Source organism: Lasioglossum baleicum, chromosome 9 (genome assembly GCF_051020765.1).
Source record: "Lasioglossum baleicum chromosome 9, iyLasBale1, whole genome shotgun sequence".
Taxonomy (NCBI): Eukaryota; Metazoa; Arthropoda; class Insecta; order Hymenoptera; family Halictidae; genus Lasioglossum; species Lasioglossum baleicum.
The window spans coordinates 5,976,562-6,001,444 of NC_134937.1; the positions used below are offsets into that span (position 1 = coordinate 5,976,562).

At 47.7% G+C, this 24,883-nt stretch overlaps 1 protein-coding gene across 4 annotated transcripts in view; it reads left to right on the forward strand.

The window, feature by feature from the left end:
• The window catches only part of Klu (zinc finger protein klumpfuss), a 109,784-nt gene that overhangs the window by 5,860 nt on the left and 79,041 nt on the right, over positions 1–24,883 (forward strand). The window contains exon 1 of one of the 4 annotated variants that reach the window (XR_013009697.1): positions 13,267–13,408. The exons of 2 other annotated variants lie outside the window; for them this stretch is intronic. The gene's annotated coding sequence lies outside the window, so the exon portion shown is untranslated. Of the gene's footprint in view, positions 1–13,266; positions 13,409–24,883 lie in introns of those variants that run through there. One more of the 4 variants, XM_076431322.1, reaches the window with a different exon arrangement.

The window sequence follows — 24,883 nt, forward strand, 5'->3', positions numbered from 1 at the left end:
CGAAACTAGTCGACGCGCCGCGAGATTCGCACAAACCGCGACTGCCGGTGTGTACATACAACAACAACACGCGTTACATGACCGCGAACAACCTGAAACGAGGAAACCCATTCTCTCTGCTCGCTCTGATACAAATGCCGCGTGGCTTCTTCGGGACTACACCGACCACGTGCTTTTATTTTCCTCCAAAATATAATTACTACCTACCATTCGCGATTCTATGTTATTATCTTACCATTAATAAGTCCGATTAATTGGCCTACGTGGGTAATATGCGCGCGGTAATAAGCAGTTTCGTAGGCACGGGTGGAAGAGCCCACGGTAAACGAGTTAACCCTCGCAGGACGGTGACTGGGTCGCTGAGTACCCTAACAATGACGTAGAGGACGTATAGGAAGGACTCTGTATTTAATGTAGGTCGCGGATGATTGCAATTCCACTTTGATTAACATTACAATTCATTAAAACGCGTGTCGTTTAATTGTTTAAGAGAAGCTTTACTTTATTTATAGCAAAAATTAGTATTAAATGGATTTTAGAGCACCAATATTTCGAACTTGTTAACATTGTAAAACAAAGAATCAAAAATCTATCTGGCTCCTATCTCCTGCAGTAGAAGCAGGCAGTTTTAATTTTGCATAAAAATCCGTAGTCAAATGGTTATACTATCTTTTCGTATCACCAGAAGGCCGGCTAACATCGTCGAAACATAGAGAGACATCGGTTCATCACCCGAATTTTGAAGGTATTTGTAATATTTGGCACGATGACAGTATGAGTCATCCCGAAGATTCGGAAACTGAAATGTCATTAGCTTGGTTAGTTAGTTGTTCGCTTTGCCAAAAACTTTAAGTGGTGATAAATTTATGGTAACGCGTAATGTTACCTATCAGAGGAGGTTACCAATCGACTTTCAATTTGGAAAGTTCTATTAACAAAGTGGACAGACAGTCGCGAAGGTATTTCCGAAATTCATTGCAATTCCCTTTCACCTTATTTCGTGATTTTCATTATCACGATGAATTTGCTGTTATGAACAGATGATTTTTGTAAGAAGACTATGACACACAAATAGGGTGCTAAAGTAAATGTTCCTTATTTCCTAAGTTCATCAAGGACTGACAAGCTCCTATACATTTGGATAAGTTTCATGTCCTCAAATTTAAAAAATAACTATTTTTACCGCACGGTGATTAAATAAGTAAACTCGCCAATGGGTCTGAGACATGTCTGAATACTTTTTGGTTACCCCAGTTGTCTCGACGAAGGTCGATCTTTCATCGCAGACGGCCTCGCAGACAGTTGTAACGGAATGAAAATAAATCGAGGAACGGTCAGCGACATTTTACGTACCGTCGCAAAGAAATTCCAGGTCCTGACACAGCTCGGTAGCATTGTAACCCCGGTTGGTATTCCAGTAGCATAGCAACTACTAGCGACCGGCGTGCCGGCAGCATTTATTACGATCTCTGTATATGTAACGCATAGAATCGTCTCGCGTGCCCAAAGTCGTTCGCCGAGTTACGCACGCGCGTCTATGGTTTTACATGCAAACTGGCGAAATTACGGCAGACCGACCGGCATCTAAAGCGAATAATTACCTCGAGAATGTGCCGCTTTTCAGGAAAAATTGGCTAATAACAGTCGGATTGCCCCGGAACGCTGTTCCTCCGAGCACTTCCTGTTCCGATCGAAACAAACCATTTTCGCCCGGCTCAAAGGGAACCAACGTTAGAAGGATGATCATTTCTTTTTTCCACGGTTCGATGAAAAAAAAAACGCTGTCGGATGGTATACGTATCGGCGACTTCCTGAAAATCTCGTGTTCTTGCGGTGTTCGAGTCGCAACCACTGTAATTACCGGCCGCCGCTCGACGAATTTCCATCGGTCGCGTGCACGCGGTTTAAAAGTAAAATAAAAACGCGTGTTCTACCCTGAACGAAACTGTAAACACGGTGCCGCGCGATTAGACCGCGACCAACGGCACGGTCGTTCCTTCTCGCCGCGACCATTAAGCGTTCTTGAAATATTGACATTCGGTGACGAAGCGTAAACGCGCGGCCGGAATTTACCCGGCAGCGTGTCATAAAGAAATTCCTCCTCGCTCGACGTAACCCTGGCGATGCTTCCTCTACCGGTAGTTTGATGTCGCTTGCTGAATGTGTCCGATCGTATATAGGGTGTTCAGTGATCAGTGACACGAGCCTAAGCATCGTCATTCTAGAATTTATTCGACTGGTCGAGCCAATCCGATTAATACGCTAACTATCGAAACACAATTCTTTGGGGGTCCGAAGCGCTGTTGTCTGACAGAAGTTTGAAGATTTATAATTCCGGAGCATTGCAAAAATACGAAACGATGTGCTTATAACACCGTTTAGCATGACTTGTTAGACTAGGACGACCCTATTACTTCCGAGTGTATTTCGTAATTGTCAAATTTAGGCGGTTGTTGTTCAAAATTGCATCGAAGCATGCCCGGCTTGAAATCCATTTGACACATATCTTACCGACATTTTTCTCTGCTGATTTTTATGCCTTTCTTAGATTTCTTAGTAAATTATGATTCTGATTCACAGATGAAATTATATGATTCAAGACACAAACTAATGAGTAATATTACAACGTCGTTCACATTTCGAAAGCGTGAAGAGGAAATGGCGCACCACAGATATGCACGTTTTGGAGTTCATGAAGCTTATACGATGTTTAAGTTAATGAAATTCAAATTAATATAAAAGTTCAAGCAATTGGTGTTCTTCTAAAAATGAAACTAGGTCCTTTTAAACAAATTAATATCTAAATTAAGAAACGGAGGCTTCTCCACCCTCCAACTCACCCATCGGGAAGATGGAAACAGGAGCTGCCAGGTACATACAACATACAACTTTCTTCCCTGGATAGTGTTTACGATAAAGTCCAAAACCTAGTGCTAAGCAGGAACCAGTGTATGCAATTAAATTAAACTTCCACGGGACAGCCTTCTATAAGATGATTAATACGGTCCGTGTTGTATCGAAACCGTCTATACCGAGACGTATAGCTAATGCAAATAATGAGAACGTATTCCGTATCACATCAAAACTGTGTTTCTGGAGAATTGTATCGAAACCGTGTGAATTGAATTCTAAAAGTAATACCACACAAAAAGGAAAAAATACACAGCGTTATATCGAAACCGTGTTTTCAGAACATGGGGTCATAAGGCTCGACCGTGTCACTTTGGACTCGTATTTTCGATATAGAGAAACCTCTTCTTGGACCGTGTCGCCGTTTATAGAACACCCTGTATATCCCTCGTACATCACCATGCTCCACTGTTGCGTGCGCGAACTTGTTGGTTGTCGTGCGAGTGCGCGAACACGAGCGCAGCCCGGCCCGGCTCGGCCCGCGTACCGAGTTACGTACGCTTGTCCCGCGTGTAAATAGCGCGCGAGGCTGCGACGCGTGTGCGTGTACACGCGTACCCCTAGAGAGGAGACAGATGCATAGCGCGCACGCATTTACATCTCGACACGCGAGACCCCTCGGCTCTCTTTTCTCGTCGACTCGCGTCTGGCTCGATTCTACAATCAGCCTGGCCCCATTGTTCCGTCCTCGAGGATCGTCTTGCGTGGGTCATCGAGGTTCCCGAGGCGACGAAACCTTTTTGTGCCATGGAACCGCTGCGGCTTCGATCGATCTCGGCGATCTCTGCTACCCAACTGATCAAAATGGAAATATTTTTTCGCCGGCTAAAGAGTAACCCGAGTAGCCGGTGTATTAGCGCGAATCCTCAACAACGAAACTCGCGAATTGGGCTTTATTGGCGCTGATTGGTAGCTGAGAGAACGTTTATGGAATATCGAAGGCACCAGAGCTCGGTTCGAAAGAGTGTAATGATAGCACACGGATTGTGTACATAGTGTTTTCCAACAGAAACGAGGCTAGATTTCCTGGTATCAAGAAAGTTAATCGTCACTGTCAGCGGATAATATAATAGCGCTTAACGACCACTCCTGCGTAATCACGCAGGATCTTCGGATAAAGGAGACGCGCTCGCGGCACGTGCGATAGGGCGGACTTGCAAATTTGATGATCCGGGAACAGCTGCCCGCTCGAGAGAAGCCTCGACGAGAGTGTATCCTAGACATTTAAACCTAGATCCTCGTAGGGAGACGGAAGACGGCCGAGCAGCAGCAGGGGCAGACAGACAAACGGAAAGAGAGGTTGACAGGCGGAAGATCCTGGTTGTCCAAAAGATTACGACGCCGGTAGCACGTGCCCCATTCAAGACGCCGGTGGAGGGGAACCACCCTCGTAACTTAACCTAACCTAATCCAACCTCCTTGCCGTGGCTATTCAGACCGTGACGAGGCAGGCTCCTTTGTGACCCGGGGTTCAATCTGAGAGCACGGCGATCCAGCCGTCTCTCCGTTTTCGTTCCTTTTCACCTTCCCCCAGCTTTCTCACTTTTTTATCGCGCCACGCATCAGGAAGTTATAACGTCTGCCCTTCAGGCTTCTGGCTTTTGATTCTCGAATTCAGACGGCCAATTAGATTGAAACGACGCAGCGAACGAGATGGAAGAACCGCGAGAACACGGCTATTTTCAAATAATCTATAAAATTTTCGGTTCGAACGATGATACACCTTTGAGGTTCGTCGGTGTTCTCGAAGTGATTTCGTGTTTACACTTAATTCGTCGCACGTCGGAGGATGTTAAATTCGCTGAGCAGCAGAAAAAATTGGCCACGTCCTCGCCACACGGTTTGCTAAACAGAACTCCCGAGGAAGTCCCCTCCATATTGGGCGCCGCATACTAACGGGGCAATTTGTCAGTGGCGAACGGTTCCGCGCTCCTTCGTGAACATAAATCACGGCAAGTTTCGGATAGTTAGGCCATTTACACGCCCTTCAGAGTCCACGGGACTCCATTTACGAGCGTCCTGCAAAGGAGTACGCCGCGGAACATTGGTTTTCGCTGTTGCTCTGACTTCTCCTTGGAAGGAGGTTGGCATAGAGGAAGCATTGTCGAAGGTCCTGCCACCCGCCGATGCTGTTTGCCCCATTTAAGACCGACACAATGGGAACGCGCCTCGAAAATGTAACGAACACCGATGGCCATTGTCCGGTCGAAGTAGGCGCGCCCGAGTTCCTTCGGAAGCAAAAGCAAAAGCAGAAGGAGGAAGAAAGGGATGGAGTTCCATGTTGGGGTCATTCCTGCGACCGTTTTGCCCGGAGGCGTGCGCTCAGAGGAATGACCATCTAATCTGTTACGAACCATCGTTTCTTATTCGCAACAGGCCTGTAATTTCTAATACGATTTCGAGAGCACCGAATGGAAAAGTCTGCGCAAAAAATCCGCGTGTAATCACCAGCCGCGAATATCACAGCAATTATAAGGTAACTTCGTGTAGGAACTTTCTAAGGATGTTCCGTGATCAACCGTAATTATTCAATCGCGCACTCAATCACGCAGAAAAATCGGTATAATATCAACGTGCGCAACGATAACGGTCCCTTGCTACACACCGGGGTATAACTTGATTCGTTTTCTCGGTTAATCACGTAGGTCGAGTGCCATTCTAACGACGAACGGACCGTGAACTTCCGCATGTTCGTTCAAAACTGTGTAAGATGTTATAACGCGTCTGTTGTGCGGCGCTCCGTCTTTGGGAGCCACCGATAATAACATTTATTGGACGTTACCGCGCGCGTAATGCAACGGCAGAACAATTTATGTTCCCTTTTAATGCGTCGACTTCTTTTCAGGCTGTCTCGAATGGATCGCGAGACCTCTTTGAGAAGGGCGAGGAGAGCATTTTGTGCTGTCGCGCTGAAAGGGAAGCTCTCCGGTTGCGAAACCATCGAAACGATGCTGCGGGCGATCGTTAATAATAAGAGTGTATTATGAGCCGCGGAATCAGAGTGTAGCATGCAATTACGTGTCAATTCCGTCAACGTATTTCGTCACGCTGCAGGATGCCATCGGTGACCGAAAAGGAACGGCCGTTCTTCTGCGCGCCTACCAAGAGCTGTATTTATTGCTTTCTTTCTGGCGTTAGCCCCTGCCGAGGGCTTTCCTAGCTACTACATTGGCGTGGAAGTCTCTAATGGACTCGCGCGCGGAATATAATCAAACCCGTCGAAGCTCTTCATCAGAAAGAAATCTCGATAAATTGATATATATTTGAAGCTTACCGTTTCTCCAGATCGCGATACAAATGTCCACCGAAAGGATCGCTCGAAATCTCGGCGCGGCATCGCTCAAAGGACCCCGTGTTCCCGAAGATGCCCGCGAAGGAGTAACTTAATATAGCTCCCGCTCCATTATTCTCCCGAGCGAAAGAGAACAAATAGAGACACCACAGGGTTACATCGCACCCCCACGGCTTTCGTTATTCCCGCGCCATTGTTTCGCGGATACGTGCAACGCTGTCGAGAGTCTAAAAGGCGCGTATAGGCGCGTTCCTCACACACGGAGAGCAGTGTACAAGGCAAGCTGCAACAGCGAACCTTGTCATAACGGTCGTCGACGAGGTTATGGGGAATACGGGCGACAGGACGGGCAGCTAGGCCATTATTGTGTACGGACGACGATCTTTATGTAAGATCTTCCACGGGGACCCATGGGGTCCTGCGGCGCACGCCCATGCCGTGGAGGGTGGCTGCGGTTTCACTATTTTTCTCTCTCTCCTGCTCCCTCCTTCGGAAGCACCTTTAATCTTTCTTTTCTCTCCCTTTCTCTTTCTTTCTCTCCGTTTGCCGCCCTCCCTCCTCTTCATCCTTCTCGCTCGCTCTCTCTCCTCCCTTTTGCCGCCTCGTAAATCTCTTTAGGTGTTGAAACATTTGAAGGAAGGACGGGTTTTATGCCACGGGGTGGAACACGTCGAAAAGCAACGTTCGGTTTCTTTTGGACGATAACGCTTCGTTTATTCGATATAACCACGTCGAATCGCCGCCGTTGCTTTACGAGCAACGAGACCACGCTTCGCGAAGCTGTATTAACACTTTACCTGCTGTCAGGACTTGAATAGTCATTTTTATGGTAACACGGTGAGCGAGGCAAGTTCTGTGTTTGAAGTTTCTTTCATAGCAGAAGGTCTGCATAAATTTTGTTCTGCGCGTTGATTTATTAATATTTGAGTAATGGTTTTACGCCAGTAACATCACTCGACAAGAAACGTGAATAAATAACATATTCTATGCGATTGCTGTCACTATATAAATCAGTTAATTACGCGTGCTTCTCCAAAACGATGCAAACTTATTGTCCGAATTAAAGTCGAACCAATTTTCCCTGGAACTTCAGCCGAAGGCAATCGCAATCAGGATGGAATTGCAATCTCCATTCTGGAAGCTCGGCGTAGGCTTGATTCGTTTAGTTCACGGGGAAATCGCGACGGTAGGGGTCCCGTGAGCGAAAGCAGCAACAGGTGGCAAAGAATAGGAGACGCGAACGTGCGTGGAAACCAGTTGCGTCGCGACGAGTCCTTTCTCTTCATCTCCATCGATCTCTTCCAGGATTCGGTTTGTTCGCCGCCGGTGAATTACGATTACTCTGCTCTCGCGACGCTGTCACGAGCTAACGGACAAGCTCGGCGAGCAACTTGTTCACCGTTTTCATCCGAAATCGTTGAAGAAAAACGTCGGTCGTAAAAAGTCGGGATCAATCATGCGACGAGTGACCTCCCGATCTTTTACGAGCGGACCGTTCCTCTCATCCACAATCTTCACGTTTGACAATTGACACGATCTTCGGTCATTAACGATCTTGTAGCTACACGTCCCCTCGACCCGGATACTTGTGTCTTCTTTTTGAACGGTACTGATAATCCCGTCGAGACTCCCACCGTTCGTCCCGGGAATACCGCGAGAAGAGATTCATTAATTGGCTCTTCTTCGAGAAGAAAATGTTAACGGCGGCGGCGGCGGCACGGCCGCGTCCACTTGTTAACCGTCGCGTGTACAAACACGGTCCGGTTGTGGTAGTGGCGATAGCTTGGTAGGGGCAAACCCTAATGAGGATCCCCTACCATGGGCTGCCGACCGACCGACCGACCGACCGATCGCCGCAAAGTAAATGAGCAGGTGCCTCTGGTATGCGCCCCGCCTACGCTTTCCACTTGTTCTTGTCTTCTACACAGGTTGCTCGAGCCTCTTCCTTTTTTCCCCGGCACCAGCCAGCGGATAACATCGCGGAAAAGTGGTTCTTGATATACTACCAAAGTCGGCCGGGGCTCCGACAAATTATTCTTATATACATTCCCGCCGATCCGATGGGTCGGCCAAGCCGATCACATTAGCGTGTATTAGGTACAGTTAGTGTCATAATTTAGGATTAATTCCTCAACGCGGCGCGGCTTGGTGTCTTCGTTAGTGACTTGCGTTCGTGTTCGCGATACTCGAGGACAAGATTTCTCGGCAGTGTTGGTTAATCCGAGCCTCGTTCCACAAATTCTACGAGCTCGCGCGCGGACGATTACAACTTGGTTTTCAACTTAATAGCATCGGGGCCAGTAGCCAATCCGCATCAACGGAAGACGGGGTTCTAAGGATAACGCAATGCCATCCGCATGACTGATGCTGGTATTATATATTTGCACGTCCACCCGTCGCCGGTCGTTAGACCTCTCAACCTTGGAGAAAGACCTTCTCAAGGTGAGTAGACACCGCGACACGACCAGCTATATCGGGAAGAGAGTTCTCAGAGCTAGACTACTCTTCTAGAGTATATACGTGGCCGTGAAGTAGCCTCCGAGACAGAGCAAACCCGCGCGCTTTTTAGAATTGCTCGGTGCTGTTGCGTGTCCACGCATGAACGTGCGGACGCACTATGTGTTTGCTTAAAATCTTGACGCACAGTCCACCGATTTGTTTTCCCATTTCCAGGGACGGGGCTACTCGTGAACCGACGTATTAGGTCGACCAAATACGTCGTTTCTATGCGTGCAATCGTGGCGTACAATTTGTATCTTAATTTCTCAGCAATTTCATTCGCCTTTACGATTTCACTTTTCTTCCTTGTCAAACACTACAATCAGTAAAGATTATCCGAACACTCGTGTCCCACCCCGATCGTGGATTAAACAAGTAAATATGATCCAAATTGGGCCGTGTTTGGTGTCGTTTCAATCAGAAAAGTGTCATAAATATGTGGGTAAAAGTTTGGTCAACTACAAATAAGTAACTGTCCGATTATCCAAACACCAATGTTCTACTATACCTCATTTTAGACTTCCTCTCTTCTTGTTTCTACCAAAAATACGAATAATGTGATCTAACTCGCACAGATGATGTGTGTGAAATGTAGATGAATGTCTGACAAGACATTGAACACTAAGAAAAAATTAATCGATAAATCAATTGATATCTCGTACGTTCCTTCAAACGAATTTTTTTCGTAGAGGGTCCAGAATCATCGAAATTGTCTCAGAGCTTGACAGAGTCCGTTCCTGTTAGTTTTCCTGGAGGAGAGTCATCGTCCGTCCTTCGTCGATCTCGCACCATCGTGCTCTTTTGTGCCCGGTCTCGCTTCAGAGAAGGACGGACCTACGTCCTACGGACCTCGTTCGTCGCGGTATGTAAATACGTGGAACGAGAAGGCTCCTCATCTCGGACGACCGACCGCGGTGTATCGTATCGTATTCTGCCGCCATTTGTCTTCGCGATCCAGGATTACGTTACCACGATGATACACGATGACATTTATTTTGGGATTTGTACGGGTCGCCGTGGCCCTTTTCTCCACGCTGTATCCTATGCGAACGAGTCTTTCGTCGGTCTGCCTACGCGCCTGTTCCATAATAACCGAATATCTTCTCAAAGTTTCACCGTTATCATAAACTGCGCCGTTCAATATAATTAGGCGATCAACTGATTCAAACCGGCTGCTTTTCTGAATCGGAAATACCGTACGTCATGCTGTTTCGAATAGCTTTACTTGGCCTATCGAAGACAGTTTATTACTCGAAATAGAGGCATGTATATTCAGAGAAATTCTTAGTAGAATATTCTTCATACTACTCTGATGTTGCTTCGTCGGGGACAGTGACTTTCGCCTAAGTTCGATGTGTAAACATCCGGTGATGGAAAGATCGATCGAGCCCCGCGATCAGAAGTTGAACAATCGCGGGAAGATTGTGTAAACGCAGATGCTGTTAAGGAGCCACCCCAAGATACGGAATAAAAAGGGAGCACGTGGCGAAGATCAAACAGCTGGATCATCTCGTGCGTGCGTGCCTTTAGGTAAGGATCTTTTTCTTGCGGAAAAGGTGGGTACGCGCTCGACCCAGGTGCAACCTCGGAAACCCTGGAAGGCGTGCGTGACAATGCGTGTATGCGCGTGTGGGATTCGTCGTGACATGAAAGTCGCTCGGAAGAAAGGGACACTACGGCTTCTTTTTAAACGGCAGATAACGTTCTTCTCCTGTCCACACCGCAACGACAACATCGCAGCACTACGACCGCGACTCCGACATTATCAGGAATGAAACTTCAACCCCTTGCACTATAATTTATTTGCAGACCATGATGCCTAGGCTTAGAAATCAATTTTAGCCCAGAGCAATTTCGTTACTTAAACAGTTGGTTATTGGTACCAGCTCCAGTTCTAATTCCAGATGAATGAGGTGTGTACTACATTCACCTTAAAGATCGAGAAGTTGTAAAGTTAAATGGCGTGTATATTAAATAGAATTGTGTATCTCAAAGATAAGAAAAATTGCAGCACTGTACGCATACGTGTTCTCAACACTGGGAGAAGAAAAGAATTGATCGATTCTATTGGAGTTGACAGGGGAATCTGGACCACTAAATATACCTAGTGTCAGCTTTTCATCCCTTAACATGTCAGATTTGTTGATAAATGTTTCCTCGGAGTTATCGTTGACGAAGTAGGTCTAGTTTATTAATTTATGTACGCTAATAGAGGAATGCGTTATTAATACATCGTGAACGGGCTGTGTAACACTTAAAAGGAAGTAGACGATCGTTGAATATATTCATGGCGCACGAGCTCCTAAAATAAATCGACTCGAGTATTCTGCATTTTACGGTTCTTCCGCGTAGCGTTGGGTCCGGCGAAGAGCGGCGCGGCGTGCCGGTTCTTCCGTTGAAAAAGAAAAAGAAGGTAAATAGCGAGCGTCTAGAAAAAATTCAAATGGTCGACCGGCCACTTAGCGAGTACTCTCGGTATAGTGGACACGTGTCTAAAGCGTGGCTGGAGCCTCGACCACGTGTCAATATCTCAAGGGACGTTTGTTTACGAAAGTCATACAGGAGGCGAGACGCGTTCGACATTTTTATCGGAGGCGTCGGAAAAAAGCGTGGTCGTGCACTTACTACGCCTACCGGATGCACTGTCTCAACTAGGGTTGCAAATAGAGGTATTCTTAGGTATCATGGGGAGGTGGGAAGTCAAATTGGAAAGCAAACATTAGAAACTGGAACGTGAATCGTTCGTTACGGTAGAAAATATTGCATATTTCTCCAGGTGCAAGTATTCGAATATTCACGGAATTGCACACAGAAATAGTGCACGTTTTCGTGTCACTTTCCCATGTTGGCGACGGTTTTTACCAGAAACACGTTGGTACCGCTCGACTCTTTCAAATTGAATTTGAAAAAGGAAACGCGGTCACGCGTGTGGCGCACACTTGTTACACGCACGCAAGGAGTCGCGAGGCGGGCAAAAATGGACGTCGCGCGGTCTAAACAGCGCGCGGTTAACACGCAAGAACGCATGACGAGTCTTGGAGATCGTCGGGTCCCGGTTGATTCCTGGGATTCCCGCAGCATCCTATGCGGTTCGCTCCTTATCGAAGAGCTTTTGCGCGCGCAAGCACGCACCCCGGGCGCGTGGGCAGGCCCGAGCGTAGAAACCAGTAAGAAAACTTCCCTCTCTGTCCTCTCCGGTTCGTTCTCTTCCGGCGACCGAATCCGGTGCGGTTCTCTTTCTCTGTCCCGCTATCGGTTACCTTGCCGGTAAAAACAGCACGAGGTGGTCGGTCGCGCGAACAAGGGTAGGGGGATAGGCGTGGTTCGATTCTCGTAGGTGCACTCCGTAACGATAGTGTTCGTGCGCCCACCTCGCGCCTACTGAGCTCGGTTAGGTCGGCGAGCGCACGAAGAGGGGCGAGTCTCGCCGAGGATCGTCGACGGTGGGGGTAGCCGGCACGGGCTGCGCAGTGGGGAGAGAAGGGGAATTAAGGTTCGCACACACGAAAATCGGTGGGAACGCGGCCTGCGCACGTGTAGAGAGCGAGAACGCGAGAGAGAGGGGCGAAGGGAGCCGAGCACGGCCGAAGGTGAAACCCGCGAGTCGCCGTAGCCTCGCAGTCGGCGCGAGACCGCGCTACTGGAAGGGTCGGTGTGCTGTCGTAGATGTGAATGTACGCAACGCCTCTCTCAGATACTCTCTTTCCACCACTCTCGCTCGCAGTCACCTCACCCGCGCGAGACAACCAACAACAAAATAAAGATCGTTTGACGACAGCGGGGCTGTCTAGAGAAAACGAGCGAGTCAAGAAGAGACGACGTGTGGCCCGCGAACCACGCTTTTCCCGCTCGGACGAGAGAGACACGGTTTTTTTTTTATTGTCAGCTCGTACCACGGAGGAGACAGACGCGTACCGCACATGCGTCGAGGATCATCACTGCACGCGATCACGGTCGGAAGACTTTTCGATCGCTGTAGAATCGCTTATCGGCTCGATACCGGGGAGAAGCAGCGGTGTGATCGGAAGAGAAAGAGCACACGATCGGTGGAACACCGACGGGACCGAAGAAGTCTGTGATTTCGATGTGCCTGGTTCTAATATAGATTTACGAGAAACATATCGGTTCGCAACGTGTTTGTGTACGGGGCTCGCAAACAGAACTGGTGAAGGAGTGCGTTTGTACGAACGTGTGTGTTCGCCTTGAAGGAGTAAAGGATACGCTCTTTGTGACGTTGAGACCGTCGAAGGGACTTTGTTGTTCGTAGTGCCATTTTCTACGACGGTAGCAGTAGATTCGGTAGTGAGAGACAAAAAGAGGTTCTGTGACGTACCTGCTGCTTTACGTTTGAGAAGGAGGAGGAAAAGACCGCGGCGTGTATAGTGTGTGATATATTCGATTGGCATCGATCACAGGATTTGTTGGTGTTGATTGTTGTTTAATAGTAATCGTAATATTATCTCTCCGGCTGTGTCGCCGTCCGCGGACGAAACTCGTTGCGACGCGACGGCCCGGAGACGATCGCTGCTCTGTGATAACGAACGATACTCGACTAAGTAAGTTTTTAGTGCCTGCCACTGTGATTCGTGACATTATTGCCGTCGGAAGTTACCTCGAAAGCGTCGTCAAGACAGCTTAAGTGTCATACGCTGGAAGGAGTTGAGTTTCGCGAGCATCGGATGCGCGGCCGCCTTTAACGACCACCGGGTAAGCCATTAAAAGGCGACTTTCTTTTGCCTCGTAACGTTCACGTGTGTGTCGGTCCGCCGCGTTGCTTTCGGTTCGGTTCGAGAGATGTACGCGTTATCTACGAGTCAAGTGCTCTCCGTCTGCCAGTATTACTCAAAGTCTGGTCATTTTGCAATTATCAGCACCGATCCGTATCGATCGTATTTACCGCGAGACTACCGTGTGTGTTGTTTTCTCTACCGTTTTCCACTCCAACTTCAAAAAGTCAATGTTCCCTGTTTACCAGAGCCGCGCATGCGCGTTATACGCGAGTTTCGATCCTCGAATTTCGAATCGGGAAGCGTTCGGTGTTAGGAATTTTTTCGTATTTAATAATGTTGCTTACACTTCGAATAATAATGACAATAATGAATACTTTGGACGCTTGCACTGATCTTGCAAATACAGTTGTAGGATAATGTACACATATTCGTTCGAATATACATACAGCGAAACATAGGCTTCGAACTTGTACATATCTAGAACACAAGATACAAACGGAGAAAGTGAAAAACATAAATGTACAAATTGTACAAATAAGCTATTGTACAGGTTTGGAAGGGTGTGTCATCGTTTTCACGGGAAGACTATCTTGGTAGATATAATATTATTGATCGATGCGAAGACTGGTGATACAGCCGAAATGGGAGTGATGCTACGTGAAAATGTAAGTAGAAAATGTCGAATACGATTTGTTCCTCAGGCTCTGTTTTCGAGAAAACCAACATTGAAAATCCGTCAAGTTCGCGTGCTTAGCATTTGTAAGTAGAATCGGTAGGTCATGAACAGACATGTCAGACGATTCCTATTCAGTAGCGCGCGCGTTCGCCGAATATTCAAACTTGATTTTCTCGAACACGATGCCTCTTATGAACAAATTTTATTGCACATTTTCGACATATTTTTGTACGCAGAATCACCCACTTTTCGGTCGTGCCACCAGTCACCCTGCATATTAATTTGGCGATGAAAATAATATTAATGTGTGCGTGGAAAACGTCGTTGTGATAATGATCGAGTGGCCTAAAAGCTCCATTTTTTTTCATGTTTACTGGACACCGGAGTGCATTCATAATCCGTGTCACACAATTCTGCACCTATCGTCGCGTGCGAGGGCGGTTCAGTACCGTGAGCCCCGAGATCATTGAAGCGTCGCGGCGCTAAGCGTCGGAAGTAGAGCGGATGCGCGCGTTAGGGTGGACGCGTGTAATCATCTCTTTTCACGCTCGACCTTTTCCCTTCTACGACGTCGTAACGAATTTATAAACTCGTCCGATATTATCGTCGACAAATCGAATTGAAACCTCTGCGCGTCGAACGTTCTGTTATCGCGATTCCATTCATGATTTCGAAAGAACTATCCGTGTAACTCTTTCCGTATCAAACTAGATGTACTTAGATCAATTTTCTTTCATAATGGAGCTGGTAGGTGACAGTCTTTACAATAATACTGTTAAATTTTGGAGTTGTCATTTCTCAGTTGCTTTCTTTTAAATATGTCAGTTAAACTAAAAATGAAATATGAAAAAAAAGGAAACGAAGTAACTCTAAATGTGAAATGACGTAATAAGGCCTTAACTATGACATGCTCCAATTCAAGTCAACATTTCATGGCACCACGTCCACATTAAAATTACTGCGACCAGCTCAGATAATTCACAATTCGAGAATAGTAGCAGTGGAACCAATACTGAATGGTTTTATTACGAATGAGGAAACATCGAAACTGTTGTCTGTATGTATTCAAATATGCAGTATTCAGTGTATGTAACAGTTTTATGAAACGGCGAATGTGATGCATGCATCGTATATGATTTACTGGCGACCTAAATACACTTTTCGTATGTAACACACACGATTATATCGATAGACTTTGAAATCACGGCTAATGGGTTCAATTTAATTTTTATCAACTAGACCGCAGGACTTGAACACTATTTAGCATAGTTTAATCTTTTGACAGGTTTATTTAATTATTAAATTATACAAAGACCCCTAAATATAGGACATGAATAAAGGAAAAAACGCAGTGTCCAATGCAAATTTGATATTATTTTAAAATAATAATTTTTGATCGCCTCAGCGGCAGTATTCATCTGCAAAGGGTTGAACTACATTGAAAAGATAGGAAGAAAATAGGTAATTCAAATTTCGTGGCAGCACGATCAAAGAATGAAACGGTTCATTTACCGTAAATTTCGTTTGCAGAAGCTTGTGCAGTTCGGTAACGACAGTCGTTGTCGACGTGGCACGATGGCCTGCAATTTTTCGATCCATTGCTTTCAAACTTTTTAACACGCGCACTCGGAAAATCTCTGTCGCTCTAACCTGCTGCGTCACGTGCGAGGGTGGCTTAATGTCGGAAGTGGAGCGAACACGCGCGTCAGACCAGCCACGTAGAACGATCTGCTACGACCAATCTCTTTTACGCGTGTCCCTTCACGGCTCGTGACTTTGATGCGCGTGCTAGGCATGACGTGCGCGTGCTAATCCTTTGTGTTGATGTTGCCAACGTATACGAGCATCGCGCGTGACCGTTCGACTAAAAATTCCCTCGCATAAACGAATTTCCCGCGCGTCGCAGAACAGACCTAAATTTCTTCCTTCTCCTCTTCACTCCATTTCCGTCGCGTTCCCAGTTCGTTTCGTCCTCTCACAATAACGAAATGTCTCCCCGAAGAGTGACCAAATTTTATTATTCCTATACGTTCAACACAGTTCTCTAAACACGTAGGTATATACCATCTCGCTGAAAATATTTCCTATTTTGACATTCTCCTATTGTCCAAATAAGAAAGAAAATCCTGATCGATTATGATGTACGCCATCATTTTCCCTTTCTGTAGTAAAATTTCTGCGGAACCCAGCTATCAAACCAGTTTATTTTTCATTCATCATTGTAGGAATTCTGTAAGCTCTGAAGCTCTGCCTCGATGCACAGTGAAACGAGTGAATATCGAGAACTGCCCCGCAGCTATCTTTCCCCCAAGTCCGTCAAAATTTAATTGGAACTATTACCGTATCGTGAATTAGTTCCGCTAGTCGTAGTTATTGTTAATTGAACGGTGGGCCGCGAATTGCTGGCGGTATCGAGGTGGGCGCGCGGCGGTCAAAGGGTTAAAGGGGAAGTACCCATGGAACATGTTCGTAAACAGAAGCGAAACAATAAAGTGTGTACACGAAGGTCGGCGTTCGGGAACGTTACGCCGCGCCGCGCCGCCCAGGGTTCATTGTCGCCTTCGGCGAGCAACGTGTGTAGCCGATCGTGCGAACCTCTATTGTCTTAATCGGCCCTACATACGGCGATAAGCGAAGAAGTCGACGACGTCGCCGGTCGGTCGTGTGAGAGAAAAAGAGACCGCGTCAGAGAGTGCACCGGGTGTCAGGTGTCAGGGCTGTCTGGTTTCGTTTGCAAGCACGCCGGACAACAAAAACATTTCTTGCCGATCGTTCTCGGGTGATCTTCCAGGTGGTTCCATCTGCGTGTGCTCGCGGAGCGCCGCGAGGAAATATCGTTTTTGCTTGTTGACTTCGCAAAACGCGTCGCATCGAACGTGCTTATTCTCCGCGTGTGTCATTTTTTTTCTGTTGCATACCGGGAATCGTTGCATCGTCGATAAGTGTATCAAGGAGCAGACGGGGGCGGGGGGGAGGAGAGACGGGCAGGATTGCGCGACAGAGAGCGTTTTGCGTGCGACGACGTGCACGTTTGACCTATGCGACAGGCGTGACTAGATGTCGAGCACGTTTCCATTGGTCTAATAGTCTCGTCGGATAGGCTGATCGCCACCTCGTCTCGCGTAACTATGCGCTGCACCGGCGCGGCCGCGCGCTCGGTGTCCCACCGGTTGCATAATTCGCGGTCTTTTTCACGGAGGTCGCGAAAGCGAAAAAGATCCCGGAGCACCGCCCATCGGGCGACTTGTCATTCGTCGATCCGTATCTCTGTCGCGCGTGGACGATTTATCGTGCTTTATGCACATATTCGCGCCCGCCGCCGCCGCTCGCCGTTGCAGCGCTGCACCGCGTCGCGTCGTTCGCTCGCTCGCTCGCTTGCTCGCGCGCGCGCGCCGCATGCGGGCAGCTGCATCAAGACCAGGGCCGCCCCGCGCATAATGATACATTGCGCCGGACATGAAAGTTATAAGCTTTAATTCGAGGCTCGCGCGATTCACCGTGCGGTGACCGTATATCGATCGCCAATTTGCTATGCAGATCCAAGGCCTTTCGGTGCTGCACTTCTTGAAGCAGCCCCTGCAATCTTGCCCCCTCCTTCTCTGCCACCCTTTTTGCCACCCTTTTGCCATCGTTCTCGCGGGTCGTCTTACTCTCGCCACAGGCCGGGGACAGCCGCCGCGCCGCGCCGTACAGAAATAGAATAAGCGAGGATTAAAGTACGCGCTATCTGCTCGATAAGATTATACGCGGCGAGGACCCAAACACGATTACACACATGCTTCGAATTCTTCTTTCCTGGCCGTCGATACCCGACCTATACCAACCAGCTTCGCTATTACACCAATCTTGCCTATACACGGTACAGTAGCTCGCCAGAGTGTCAAGCTATTAGCTAGCAATTGTCAGCTAAAGTATCGCCTGTGCTCCGCAATTTTCGAGCAGGTACAAGGGTTCAAGGACCGCTGACGCGCTCCTTGATTCGAAATTTCACCGTTTCTATGCTGAAATGGATTATACCCTCAGCGGGACTCGGCAATGGCCGGTCTATAATAGCGTTCGGCGAAAGCCCCCTGGCTTCATTAATTCCCTCCTGCCGTTCGATGATCGAAACGGACCACACTGTAACTCCCGTAAATCCGTTCTCCGGGTTTCGAGCGCGGTGGGTTCGCGTGGTGTCGATAAATCGATCCACGGCTGATTGAACCGGAACCACGAGGGAGAGATGCAAGTACGTCTTCCTCGGCGCGGTGGCCGCAAACCCACGCGAGCACGCGGCAAGAAACGGAAAGGGAGGATGGAGGGAACGCGTTTCGACCGGTATCATCGGAGTCTCGGTGCCGATTCGTTCGTGCGGGATGTTCGAACATGAGCAATCTCTTGTGGCACGGCGCCGCAATTAGGAAATCCATTTGGCGTAATTGCGCGAACGATCGCGCTCGCCGGTAGCTCGCCGACTCCGCAGCTACCGCGCTTAATCAAACGCCCGTAGTCATCCAGTTGGCCATTTACCTATACCTATAGACACCGATATCAGGGGGGCCTGCCACGGCACCGACCACGCCGCGTACCTGTTCGCCTCGGCACCAACCACCTCGCCACCAATACACTCGGTCTCGAGATACGCATCGAAACTTCTTCACCGCGTGATCCCATCGCCGATTCGATGAGATCGTATCCTGTATCTGCGCCTTTCTCGCTCCGCGCAGCCAATCGACGATCCGTGCTCCGCGAAGGACGGAGACGATAACAAAGATGACGGTATTGATCGTTGACGATCGTAATGGCCTCCGATTAACGATTTAACGATCCACGGCCGATACTCGGGAATAAATTGTAGCCAGACTCCTCGCGGTGGGAGATGGACCTGACGCGACGCTGGGAACTGGATCGAGTGTCATGCGACACTACAATAAAGTTTCCTGCTCTTGAAAGCGTATTATTATTCGGCTCGGAATTAACTCTTTCGTCTGTGCCGGTGGCTATAGTCGGTCGACGTTGAGCACTCACTTTTAAAGGTGACTACAAGCACCTTTATGCATCCTAAAGGTGATGATCGTCACCTGTCAAGAATTCTGATCTCGTGTTTGCTATTAACATATCATTGCTGTCATATTTGTTTGTTTGTAACTCGTGATATTAACTTGAGATTACTCGGATACAAGATATACTACTAAATGTTGTATAAAAATTAACTTTACTCTTTCGTAAACCTATCAAGCACTAGGAGTTATTAGCAGCTTTATAGGAATAACAATTTGAATGTACAACATGTGCACGAATTACGAAATTTATTCGATCATTTTCTGTGAAAGAATCTCTTTAATTTCAATCATTTTAATTTTTCATCATAGTTTAATTTTAATTCCTCTTGAACAGTGTCTGGTAAATCGAGTATGCATTAACACTAAAACTACCAAGCACTAAGAGTTATTAGCATATGCAGCTTTAGAGGAATAACAAATTGAATGTACAACATATGCACGAATTACGAAATTTATTCGATAATTTTCCGTGAAAGAATCTCTTTAATTTCAATCGTTTTAAAAGGAAAAATCTGAAAACGATCATTTAACTGATAGGGTCAAGAACAGCCCCTATAGAGCATTTTGATCTGTCCAATATCGCTGAACTAGAAAATATTTTTTGGATCTCGTGTTTTATCAACGTCGGGCGAGCTTGTAATCTCAAACACAGGTCCAGTGAGATCCTGCTCCGGGTTTTTTAGATTCCACAATGTGTACATTCGACGAATCTTTCGTCTCTTGGCGAACCCCGGCCGCGGTTCTTGCGATTTCGACCGTCCGCCCACGGAAATCGGATGACGCCGGTGTAATGATCGGCCATTATGCTAATCTTTCTGGAGGGCAAATTTCGCGCGGCGATACCACGCCGTGAATTGTCACCTGCGCGTACAAAGAGCGTACACGCATTTCGTAGAGATATATCATGCAAATTGCAGCCTGTACGGGCTCGTAGTTTGCGCTAGTGGCTATTACACTGGAAATGTAAACGTTTCAGAAAGTCCACTCGGCATTGTTAGTCTAATGGTCTAATGAACCGAATGAACGGCATCGCTCGGAAGAAAAGCTCTCGAATGATACGTTTCACCCCGGCAAGATGGAGGACGGGGTGCTGGCGAAAAATACTCGACTGGATTTAGGTTACGAACGGTACTCGAACTCGCGATTGGACGTTAACGCGCGTTCGGATCGCGTCATTGTATTTTTCTGTTGCCTGGCTCGCGTGGATCACGTAACGTTTCGTGTCTCGTTAGCGCCATCCGATCCGTTCGTATTTAACCGTGGCAATGGCACCGGGTCTCCGGATCAAATAATATATTCCGCATTTAAAGCGCCGACAAACCTCTCTCGCTCTTCTCGAAAAACATTTATGAACGGTGCATAACGCCGCGATGACAACAGCTTCGCACGAAATTATGCGCGCGAGATGAGGCGGCCGAGCGAGGCTATCGAGCGAGAGAACTCGTGTGAATCTTTGTCCGTTTAATTTGTCGAGCGGACTATAATGGGACCGAACGGAACAGTGCGTAGGTGGTTGCTCACGGTCCGTTTCTTCATCGGTTCGCAGGTGTAACGCTGGCTCTCGACGCAATTCCCTCGGACGATATTTTATCCGGGTCTCTGTCCACGGTCGATCTCCGACGAGAGAGAGAGATAGAAAGTATCGAAAGTGCGTCGCGTTGCGTAAATCCCGGCTGTTTCTCCAAGATCCGTCGCATTGCATATTATCCTCGTTGAATTCGTCCTCTCGTCATAAATTTTCATTTCAAACGTTCCTACGTTATGCTAATATGCACGCATCCACTTTTCGTTCCCGTGCCGCGTGCGCGCGCACGCGTCGCATCGCTTCGTTTGAAGCGCGCCGATTAAAATACAACAGAAATGGAGGAGCCATAGGCGCCTTGATAAAATATTTTCATTTTTATCGGACCGTGCCGATCTCCGCAGCTCGCTTGCTCGCGCTTATATGCGCATTTGTACAGGGGCGCAAGCACGGACGCGAAAGAGGTGGAGTTTCGAAGAGATAGAAGGCAGCGATAACGCGGAGCCAGAGGATAGAGTTGTTAACCGTACCGTGAAGCGTTACCGCATGGATTGCCTGGGCAACAGTGGTGGGTGAAAGCGAGGGTTGCCCGAGAGAAATGAGAGCTGGAGGGGTAGTATATACCGGCGTCCTTGACCGTGAATTTCACCCCCGTGCGCGCGCGCGCCGCTCATGCCAGCCAGCAGGTTGGTTGGGTTGCACGCTGGGATGCACACCGGGGACTATCTCCTCGCCGAGTCGTGTGCTACACTGGAAATCAATATTGCTCACTACACCGCACTGGTGGCAGAAACTGTGCCATCCTCTGAACCATCTCTCGGTCGGGGTGCGCGCTCGTGCGACGTACAGCCTCCTCTGTCAGGGTAAATGTTGAATGTACATTCTTGTCACTATTATTACATGAGCAAGTTCTAACCCTTCGCCCCTAGATTTCTTTCACGGCCAGCATAATTAGGAATACCTTCATTTCCAAATAGACCTTCTATGATGAGGTATGATCCACAAGTGTTTATTCCCTTGCCCTAGAATGACGTTTCAGAGACGTCATGAGTATCAAACGCTACATTTGATTATCTTTAACTTTCCATCCTAGACTATGTAGTAGCCACCTAATCATTTTAGATTGGTTCTGAAGCAATATAAATCATTTTATTTTGCATCGATGTGTATTTAGAGTGTCAGAAGTGAAGTAGGGTAATCTATTTCCGTTTATTCCTCTTCCAGATTTTTAATACAAGCTGTGACCATTAAATAATGTTAGAATTGTCTCCTGGAATGTGTGTTAGTCTCCTTATGGAAGTAGCACTCAGGGAAGTAAATAGCAATCTGCGAATAGTCATTCCAGCGAACATGCAGCTTCGTTATTTGAGAAAACACAATAAACTAAGATATACATGTCTCTCGCGTGCACCCAACGTCGAGTGAGTTCAATAATTTTCCTGAAGAGCATCTTTATAATTTCAATAATTATAGCATAGTAAATTTCAGAGACTATAATGAACACACGTGTATTGGCCATTTCAGTGGTTCTGTTTGTATCGCATAAACGTTTCGAGAAGAGCTAAGCAGTTAAGCTGCCCGAGATGCACCGGCATTTGTTAATGCGGTGCACCTCACTGTGTTGCGTGTCTTTTTTCGAAAAACAAATCGTAGGTAGGTGCAACGTTTGCGAACGTTGCCAGGAACGGTTACGAGCCACGTTTCGACGCGAATGTACTCCGACGAAACGGTATTTCAGTCGGTTATGTTATTATGCAGATTTTATAGCGAACGTTGTTTCCAGCTAATGAGTGGCTATTTTTAACGATAGCAGTTTGAACCTGAGGATTTAATTAATCGTGTTTTCGACATCACTGTAGAAAACCGATCGAGCCTCTTCGAATGTAATTTATTGATTCAGAAGACGCTTCAGAACGGTACAACTTTTTATATTCACCTCTCGAATTTCGTTTTCGCGTTACTACTGGATTAATACGGAAATGATTGTATGATACAATCGTATCGGTGCGAACCGACCGCAAACGATACGACTGAAACGTCATTTTCAAGCATGATTCACGATATGAACCGATGTAAATCTCAGTTTAGCAACATGCCGCATAAACACCGCTTAGTAGCTGTGCGTTAGCACGCGTCTATCGGTCAGCCGAGACACTTGGGTGGTTTTTCGATCAGCTTGAAACGAGGAGGAGAAAAATGATCGCAAACCGTGTTTATCGGCGTGTGCGACGGTGTAATATACTTACAACGAGCCGAGCGATAGTCGCTCGTATCTGTCCGACGTTCCGTGCCCACGTCTCCGTGTAATACTCCCACTAACGCGAGCTGGTTTTAACGGAGTAATTAACGCCCACGCGATCGCTTCGGCAAAGTCAGGCGCGATTGACTTCGCTCGCGCGACAGGAAGATTTGTCTCGGTTATTTGTCCCGATTTTCTCGATTACGCGACCACTTTTCCCGCGAGGAAAAATCTTATCAAGGACTCGGAATAGAAGTCGACTGTTGGCCTCCCACGCGGCAAATATTCCGACGCTGACTTCCGAGCATTGATCGTTCTAAAGTTTTGATCACTAATGCTTCGACATAGGACATCGGTTAAATTACATTATTCCTTTGAGCCTTTCGAATTTATTTTCATGACTTTTTTCTGGTAAAGACGTAAATCCTATACTATAAAGCTCAATTAATGCATAACCTTACATTTTTTGTAATTGTGTCGTTTTTCCTGGTAACCACAGAAATATTTCACGAGGTGGACGTTGAGGTGCGATTCCTTGTCATGAAACACACAAAAATCCTGCGAACCCCGCGAAATGTAAATCTAGGATTAATATTTGAAGCACAGCAACATAATATAATAAAATACTTCAAAAATTTCACATTGCTCTAGAAAATAATAAAACAGAAATATTCCAAACGAGAATATGAACAGACTTTCCAAATGTTGTACAACTAGTGGAACGAGAGATTCCTCTTCAGGGTTGATATCCTAGCGGGTTCACGTCCGGGACTGCATCGAGCCACGCGGTAGTCCGGGGGGCGTCGTTCTCTCCCGGAATTCCCGGTGTTTATATAGGTCAGGAGAGGCGCGTGGCGCCTATCGATCGACCCTCGGGTTCGAGTTCAAGGTCGCGCATCTCGTTTCAGAGGCTGCGCCGCTCGGCTGGCACACGTGCGATCCCGGGAACCCCTTTTCTCGCCGGCTTGCGTACACCCGTTGAAACAACTCCGCGTCGACAGTGTTCCTCGTGTTGCTCTTCGCATCGAGCGACGAAACGGCACGGCCGATCGAATCGTGGAATCGAGAGAGAACCAAAAGGATCAGTACACCTCCGCGCCGCGGGTAAACGCGATATAGGAACAGTGGAAACTGGGCCCGACAAGCCAGATTTTCCGATCGCTAATCGCAATCTCCAGTTGAATCTGGATGCGCTGATCTCGCGGCTCATCCTTCGTGTCCGGTTATTCCAGGCGGCGCTCGGTGGTTCTTGGTTGCGGTTACTCGCTTCCGTAACGGCCCGCTGAACGATTGCCGCGCCGGCGCTAGGAAAACGATCATTCTCTATGGTCGAACAGGTAGCTGGGTTGGGCCGGGTCGTTAAGTAGGTGTACATACCTGCCGTGATCGCGAAGTCGCCAAAGAGCCTGGCTACCGGAGTTAACGAGTCTCTTCGGCGTCGTCGACCCATCGTTCTCCTCTCTCGTCCTTCGCTCTTCGTCATCGTCCGCTTTCGCTGTTCTCTTTTGCTTTTTACACGATCCGAACAGGTATTTGGCCTCGTCCGAGCGCGCGTGGGTACACACATAGCGACCGGGGAAGATGAGGGTGGAGGACGTTCGATAGGGAGGTGGGCGAGAGGGAGGAGTGGAAGCATCGAGATATCGATAACCAACCACGTGCCCTCGGCCGAAAATGAGGTACGGACCCACCTTACCCCCGTGTGCTCTCGTATGCGCCCGTAGAGAGCGTTATCGGCGATCGGATCTTCGTTCACTGGTACCCGGTGCAGGCTTTTGCTCTCTCGACGTTCCCGCGCCGCGCGCCGGTTCCCCTCGACCAGTGGTTCCCATAAAGCCGGGCGGCCGTCGTCCTTGCAGCAACCGGTACCATCGCGGAAAAATATTTTTGACAAGCTATCCCCGACGCCAACGCGACGAGGTGATTCGCATTGATACACGATGTTTTTGTTACTTCGTTAGCCAACGGCTACA